We start from the raw sequence: 8,843 nt of genomic DNA, 5'->3' as shown, positions 1-8,843 counted from the left end.
GATACAGTTTGCATTGTAACTAAGTTATGAAAATCAATAAGAGATGACAAATCAGTACGTTTATGAGGGCATTTATGAACAAAAACTTCATACTATACTATTGAATAATTTTGGTCGTTTACGATTCGGATTATTATAATCCTCATTTTTATATTAAATCTTTGACTTTAAGTAATTTTTAAAATGTTATTAAAATAAACATTATCATTGCTGTGAACTAGTTTATATATTTAATGAGATTTTAATATTAAAAAATATTACTTAATAACAATTTTATTTGATTATTATTTTAATCAATGACAGAATTTGAACTCTTAACAAAATATTTTTATAAAATTTTGCATTTTTTTTTTTATTATATGACTTATAAATTCTTACTCTTTAAATCTGAATCTTCTTGATGTGTAGTAAACTTATGTCTGTGATTATCAATAACTCTTTACTGTCTTTTAGTAATTAAGAGAGGGTGATATTTTTACTTGTCGAAATCAGTGTATGATCACTGGAAGACAATGAATGAAACTCTGATTGATGTAGTTATAAGTATACTACTGAAATCATTATAAGTATACTGTTTAACGTATTTCAGTGATTCCAATTTAGAGAGATTTTTATAAAAAAATATGTTACAATGTTTTAAAAAATATATTTTATAAATAGTGTTGTGCCCCGAGCTGAGCCACCCTTGCGAGGCGAGATCGAGCTGCAGGGTGAATGAGGCCGCGTAGCGTTCTCCGTGACAACGGCTGTGTTTGTAAACTAGCTGTGTGCGTGCCTTAATGGACGTTCTTGCATGTATCGTCGGTTCGGGTGATCAGATATAAAACGACGATTCTCTGACGGAACACAAATATATATATTTTCTTGGGATACAATGTCTGGCTACGTTCGCTTTACAAAACTTAACTCTCAGAACTAATGGCGGTAAAAGAGAAGGCTCCTTCTTCCTCCTTGTCACTGTTGCCAACTTAACCCTTTTTACTAGATCACTATCAATCAAGCTAACCTTATGTAGATTAACGCACGCACGAATCTAGCGCTAAGCGCCATCTATGAAACAGTACATACATAGCGTTTTTCATTGGGAAAACTAGTGCGCACTGAGTGTGCACTCGCCGCTGGCAATTGGACGTTTCGGTTCGCGCGATGACGGTGCCAACGGAAACGCCCAATTATCTACAGCAAGTGCAAATTCAGTGCGCACTAGTTTTCTCAATGAAAAACGCTAACAGTGAGACTGTATTGCACAAGCTGTCAACTGGACAGCTGGATTTGGTGACAAACCGTTCTGCCAAATGGACGTGCTTATTGTTTACAATAACAGTGATTCTATGTTGAGTAAAAAAGTCTTGCTTAATTCGGGCGTGAGTACGCGAGTAAACGAGTAGTGTTGCGCGGCACCTCGGTTGCTACTCTGAACTGCGTTGAGCATAACAATAGGCTTGTTTTCTATTCCTGCACTAGACTGCACTGGAACGTTCTTTCTTGCTTTCGCTAACTATCAAATATATATCTATTTCATTTTAAGTGCACACTAATTTAGGGAGTTTAGGAACAGAAAACAAACGGAATATAATGGATGGAATAGTTTTCCAATAATTTCCAATAGTTTTTTTGCTTAAAATTCAGTATTTTTCTATAAGAGAAAACTGTTGTAATTGTATACTGTGACGTGACGTCCTGTTTGATTGCTTATCACAGGGATCGTAAGATCCGACCGAAAAACGAACGCTGCGGTTATAGGTCCTCTCGGCTCGGAGACAAACGTGTCGGTGCGTGCAATAGAAATTTCTCGCGTCTTCGTTTTGTGTGTGCGTTTGTCCGTTATATTTTACCGACGTTTTGCACGAATTTTGAGATCGGCGGCTAATTTTGCGGAAGCTGTATCAAAGATGTCTCACCCGGCGAGAAAATTGCAAGGAAGAGGACGTACGCCATCAGGAAATTATGGGATCGTGCACAGGACAGCGGGAACGCGCACCACGGGTGATCTCCGTTCATTATTTAATTACTTTCATATCGTCACGCACGTATGCAACATTAAGGCCGTTGCATCTTGCAGAATATCACAAGAGGGAAAGTCGGACGAGGGGAAATCGACACTCTACACAGAACATCGCTTGGAGATTCCGACAATAGAATTGCAAAAAGAAATTTCTGTCTTGGTCCCGAGCGTGGAGGCTGCGGACACGGTGAAAGGTCCGTAAGGATAGCCATCCAACCACGGAAAAACCACGAGAAAATTCGCGGACTGTCCAAAAACACCGACCTGCCTAAAATTACGCGCTGAAGCGCGACAGTCTAATTAATGAGGACCGCGAAGATTGCGCGATTAGGCAGACCCAATCGCGAGGCGTTACGAGCCCTCGTGCGTGGGGCGAGAGATCCTACGTGCCACCTGCGGAAAATCCTTGTGATTCACTTCGCTGTGAATCGAGAGAGTCCGCTTGAGGCCTCCTACATATTGGGACGTGTTTGCTCATTACTGATATTCTCTTAACTGCCGATTACATTACAATCGGCCTGCCGGGACAACGTTGTTGTCCTTTGAGCTTTGATTTCTATTACTGTTTTTGTATCGTGGTCGTATTGTGCCTATAATCCTGAAAGTGGGAACCAATAATCAAGAAAAAGAAGAAGCTGTGGGTCGAGCCTCGCTACGAGTCGAGAGAAGGACCGACGCCTCGAGGATTTCTGAACTAAGACAGCGTACCGTGGTAAGATAAACTATTCTTGTAAAGTCACTGATTTTACCGATTGGATAGGTCGCGCGTGCGGTGAGTGTAAGAGATGGTTTATAATAGTCGTTACCGTAAGAAATTCTCCAATCATAGTTGATTATTCTTCTGTAAATCGACTATGATTGGCCAATTTCTTACGGTTACAGCTATTATAAACCAACTTTAAGTCAAGTTTGCATTTCGTGTGAGTAGCTTTTCCGTAAAATTCGGAGCACGGGTTTAAGTACGGTGCGCTCTATTCTGCCGGTGCCGCCCCATTCGATCACGTCGCATATTAATTATTACACTCCTGTAGTGCAGTAATGTTCAGTAGTATTTTTTCTACAAGAGAAATCGGAATTTATGATTGATGCTGAAGTAGTCAAATGAGTGTTTTTTAATTATTGTACTATTAAAATAAAATTAATTGCGCATTTATATGCTTAAAAAGGTTAGTAAAAAATGTAAAAAACATGGGATTTAGGTTTGTATAATATACAGGGTGTCTGAAAATTCCCGGATTCCTTAAATAATTTTAGCCTGCAAAAATAGACAATTTTATTGCGAATGTACTGAGACGATGTGATTTTTATAGAATTTTGCGTGCTGAACACGAATCTGTTGTCGGTATTTAGCTGTCACGTTACAATTTTGAGAAAAATGATATCAAAGAGGTACAAAACGATTTTGAAAGTTTCCATGTTGTTGTAATGTAACATCCGCAGCAAAATGTTTTTATAAATTCCGTTTACGCCACGTGAAGGTATATGCACTTTTAGCTTTAAAATCCATTTTGTTTCATTTCGCTGAGATATTTCGTTTTCTAGATATAGTTGGAAGAAGAAATAGGGGTAGGTGGGGCAAGAAAGAGTAGGAAAGTAACACGGGATATCTCCTGTATCGCGCGATTTGAATGTAAAAATTACAATCGAGCATACGCTATAGATGCGGCTCTTTGATAATTAAAAGTTACCCGAGAATCAATGAAATAGCTGCGTTTTTAAGATAGACCATAAATACTTTCGTGCGATTTCTTTGTGACTACAAGAAGATATAATAGCGAGGAAGCAGACAGAGGCAAAGAAAGGAAAAAAGAGAGCAAGAAATGTATAAAATAAAATTATATAAGAGCCAAAGGAACTTATAAAAAAAAAATTAAGCTAAAAACGCATAGGTATTGTACCTTGCCAGAGGAATACCCTCTTATCCCACCCGTCGGGCAAGATGGGAAGAAATGTCTCTTTTTGGTTTTTATTAAATAAAGTTTATAATATTTTAAAATTTTATTTTAATGATAAATATATTGAAAGACAAAATGTCTAAAGAATACTATAAAAATAAAAATGACTCGTTAATTATGAAAACCTAACTTTTATTCATTATCAAAGCTTAACACTGCCCTGTCTTACCCCATCTTCTCCTATTAATTGTGCGTGCGTATCACCAATATGATTGCTCGGTATGATGTCTCTCCAATAAGTACGAATAGTTATTTCGGACGTATTTTTGAATATTAAATATGAAAACATTAATAGAATTTGGCTATCACATCACAAAAATAATGGAACTTTATAATTATTCTTGTTCTGCTTAATATCACGTATTTTATTGTCCAAAAATAGAGCAATGAATTAATATCACTCATTAATAAAATATGTCGCAATATTACGATGTGAATCTATAATATAAGTTTTCTAATTTGATGGATACTTCCTGTGACATTTTAACTTCTAACAAAATATATTTATAAATTTTGTTTACCAGACAATTTTTAGATTTTTCCAACATCTTACGTGTAATGTATTATGTTGATTTGTGTCTGTTTTTACACAGATTTCTATATCTTAAATCTAGAGGCGCGGTTGCGTCTCGGCGCCAAGTCAACGCATTAGCGAGATTATAATAACATAACTACATATTTTATTCTTACGTATTCGAATAAACTGGAATATTTAACTTACAAATGACTATATTGCTCTTTTTAACGATTTGATATTGGTTACCATTCATTGATTACCATACAGTCACAATTTGCGAAATTCGTATCAATATCATTTGAGTTAATTGTTCGTTTTTTCAAAGTTAATAAATTTGTTCATGAGGCGTCATTACTTATGCTTCTCCGCACGGTTGAGCAAGGCAAACCAGCATTGCGATAGAATTACGATGGCATTTAAAAGAACATGTATTCGCATAAATAATTCATTAGATACGATTCTCTCTCTCCGCTAGACTTTACGCTAACCACGATGATGGCGTCATGCGTGCAGCAAATCCTTCTCGGGCGAAGTTCGGAATTTGTAAGCACAATTATGCAAATATGTCGGTATTCTCGATCCAGGGCTTGCCTACGTATTAGGCAACGAACCTGCTTAAACCTTCGCGAAAGTTTTGCATTCCGCGAAAGGGACTGTTATAACTACCAATTCGATTTCGCACAAGCTTGACAAATCGAGCACTTATCGTCTTAAGAATAAATAAATAATTATTCGTATCCAAAGTTTCTTTGAAAGTTGAAGACATGATCAGATAGAAGGACTAAAGGAGTTGCCAAAGATGCCAAAGAAGTAAGAGAATAAGTGAATAAATAGTAATAATCTTTAGCATTTATTAGGAATCTACTACATTTTGTTGAGCGTATATGCTGTATTTTTTAATGTTAAATTCATATTAATACAAAACTAGAGATTGAATAATACAAATATTAATATCTATTTATTAAACAAATTACATTGAAACAAATAACTATGTAAAATAAAATTAATTTATATTTTACATTTTAAACTGTTATAGAATCTTTATAGATTTCACAAAATATGTCTATAATTACGATTAGTAATAATAACTAAGTAAATATTTTGTATGGAATTTAGAGAAATTATGTGAAAAAATAAATAGTTGCTTGTAGATGCATTATTAACATAAACTATTAAATTGTTAGTCAATTTAATGTTGCAGATTCCATTTTCATGTAAAGAATGCGTTTTGAGACCGACAAATATGCGGAGCGTAGATAAGTTGGAGATTGGAATAATAAAATTATATACACACGAATATTCAATGTTGGCTCGTACTGGCATTATTTTGTTGCATATTTCTGAAAATAAAGTTAAAAGAGAGAGAGAGAGAGAGGGAAAAGGAGAAAGAATAAAACGTTGCAAGATTTGCATAGAGGAATGATTTAAACGAAACTAGTTCAAAATGACTGTCAACATTTTTCGATTGAATGTATCATGAGGATTCACTGCATACAAACATTTTTTTCTTTGATGATTCAACGATTTTATCGCGTATATTGTTTTGCCTTTATTATATGTAATTTTCCATTGTAAATTTTCCGTTACAACACGTTATGTACGATTATCTATAACCTATATATTTTTACGTTATTCAAAATTATTTCTTGCTTATAAACGGCAATAACCAAAATAACCGCAACAGTTTTATGATGAGTTTTATGACTGTTTTATACATTGTAAAAATTTAAAATTAAACATTTTTGAATTTTTATAAAATAATTTAATACATATAATGTTATGTGCTTGTAATTTTTACTTTAATTTTTGTATTTTTAATGTTTGGAATAATATTATAAAAATTGATGTAGAATGAACGTCAAGAAATAGATAATGATGTAAATAAATAGATAATGCTGTAAAGAAACAGAAAAGTATTTTAAATGTATATTTGAATTTTTAAAATATAAACAACTTAATACATATGATATTAATTTATTAACATACAAATCTAAACAAAAACGCCTTCCACGGTCGTAGCTGGATCTTGGTGCTTTTGTATTTACTCGTGTGATTTTATATACTTTCTCAGATTCAACACAAACTGCGCCGATGCGCGTCGTTACTTTCGGTCTTAACACAGCTATAATTGAACAAGAGCCAGTTATATCACATTTATTATTAAATTCAAATTAATTTAATATGCTATACACGATGCTCACTAGCATCAAATATTAACCCTCTCCTCCCTGAAAAAACTGTAAAGAATTTATTGCGGAAAATATCACCTCAGCCAGGGTTCCAACCTGGGACCTCCCGTATCTCCGGTACGGGTGTCTTAGCCAACTCGACCACTGAGGCTGTGATGATATTTCTCACAATAATCGGCTATGAGTTAGAACGCATTTGATGGCCGCGTGATTTAAAGTAGAAAGATATTCAACCGTTCATGTAACATACAAATCTAAATGAGAACGCCTTCCACCGTCGCCGCGTCGTAGCTGGATCTTGGTGCTTGGTCAGTGATATTACTGACTCTTGTTCGATTACAGCTGTGTTACGACCAAAAGTAACGGCAATCAGCTTATATTGAATCTAAGAAAATATATAAAATTACACGAGTAAATACAAAAGCACTAAGATCCAGTTATGACCGTGGAAGACCGTTCTTGTTTAGATTTGTATGTTACATGAACGGTTGAATATCTTTCTACTTTCAATTTATTAAATTATTAAGTTGTTCTTCCTTAAAATACGAGTTTAATATAGATAATAATATTAGCTTGATCTTGTAGTACAATAAAAATATATAAAAAAAAGAAGGTACTTGTGAGAGTTGTGAGCGTTAATAATCATTAATTCACTTACTTTTTAAATATAAATTTTCTATTACGATATATTTACACTGCGGTTGTGAGAAAGTTTTACGATCAAAATATAGTTGTTAATTTATGAAAACTAAACCATTGCCATATTTCGCAAAATAAGTTAATTGTCAATCGCATAAAGAAAAGATTGTACTTCTTTGATATAGAGATACAGACTTGTTTGCAGCGTAACGCAAAGCCACGAGCTTAACGGTTTCACTCGGGCTTCCTGTTAACGGTAAATATTTAATGGCAAAACCAATGGGATTTGCTGATCAATGTAAACCTTTTTCCGCTCGTCCAGCTTCTGAGGCAAGAGCCACGTGGCATCTTTTGCTCCCTTTGCCGTTCTGCGGAGGTAGTGGCGAGCGAGTTCAGGAAAGCGAGTTCACCTACCAATTTATTTTTGTCCAAATGGAAAGAACCTCGCCAAGAGTCGCCCTTGCGATGCTTTTTCGAGGTAGAAAATGAGAGACGGAGGTTTATACATTTCGCAATAGAAATCACTACTCTTGGCTTCTTTTGATATTTCGACCTAAACTTGGCTTCTATTCGAATTTATTGCCGTTTCGGAAATATCATTATTCTAATTCGATAAACGTTGATATTATACTTCATGGTGAATTTTGAAAGAGTTGTTACATTACTGCGATGAACGGAACAAAAAATAGATCATTAACGTACAATTGACTAGACTAATATAAAATTGACTCAATTTAAAGTAAACATATACTTCTATATAATAGTAGAAAAATAAGATGATTCTAACTTAGTTTTCGATCAAGATAATTGCATAAGAAAAGAGCTTATTGCAATTATTCTTATAACTTATATAATTGCCCGTTCATGTAAATGATATGAATAATATTAATATGATATATAAATGTTATTAATATTTCTAATAAAGCATGTTTAATAGTTTTGTAATGTACTAAATCTTAAGTGAGCTTTTAAAATAATATAATCTGAAATCGCAATATATATCCGTGTTATATTATTTTTTTGATGAACCATATAAATAAAAGTTTTCTTTATGTGTCCCCTAATGGATACTAGAAAACGCTCTCGAACGTGCATTGTTGGCAAAGTATCTATAAAATCATAGAATTGGAATACGATTCTTAAGAAAAAGTGTTCCAATAAACTGATTTTTAACTATAGTCATAACTAATATCATCACTTTTTCTTAAGGGAGTCGATATATCAATAATCAAAAATGCTAGAAGGATAAAGGATATATATTTTCTAAGGGAAGGAGCAGGCGTGTGTTATATCTTTCGTCTGGACCACACGTGCTGAAAGAATATATTGAGCATCGCCGTCGCAGTCGCGGCTCGTAACTACAATCGCCTCTTGACTCTGCATCCGTGCTGCATCTCTGCGCAGATACTGATCCGAACAAATGGCACGCGCGTGCATGCGTTGAAAAATACCGAACGAGAAATTCTCTGCGAAGATGCACGTGAACAACGTCCAGAACGAGACCCGGGTACCGACACGTTTTTATTCCTTTTCGGGTA

This window comes from Solenopsis invicta, chromosome 1 (genome assembly GCF_016802725.1).
Source record: "Solenopsis invicta isolate M01_SB chromosome 1, UNIL_Sinv_3.0, whole genome shotgun sequence".
Classification (NCBI taxonomy): domain Eukaryota; kingdom Metazoa; phylum Arthropoda; class Insecta; order Hymenoptera; family Formicidae; genus Solenopsis; species Solenopsis invicta.
This window is presented reverse-complemented; position numbering follows the sequence as displayed.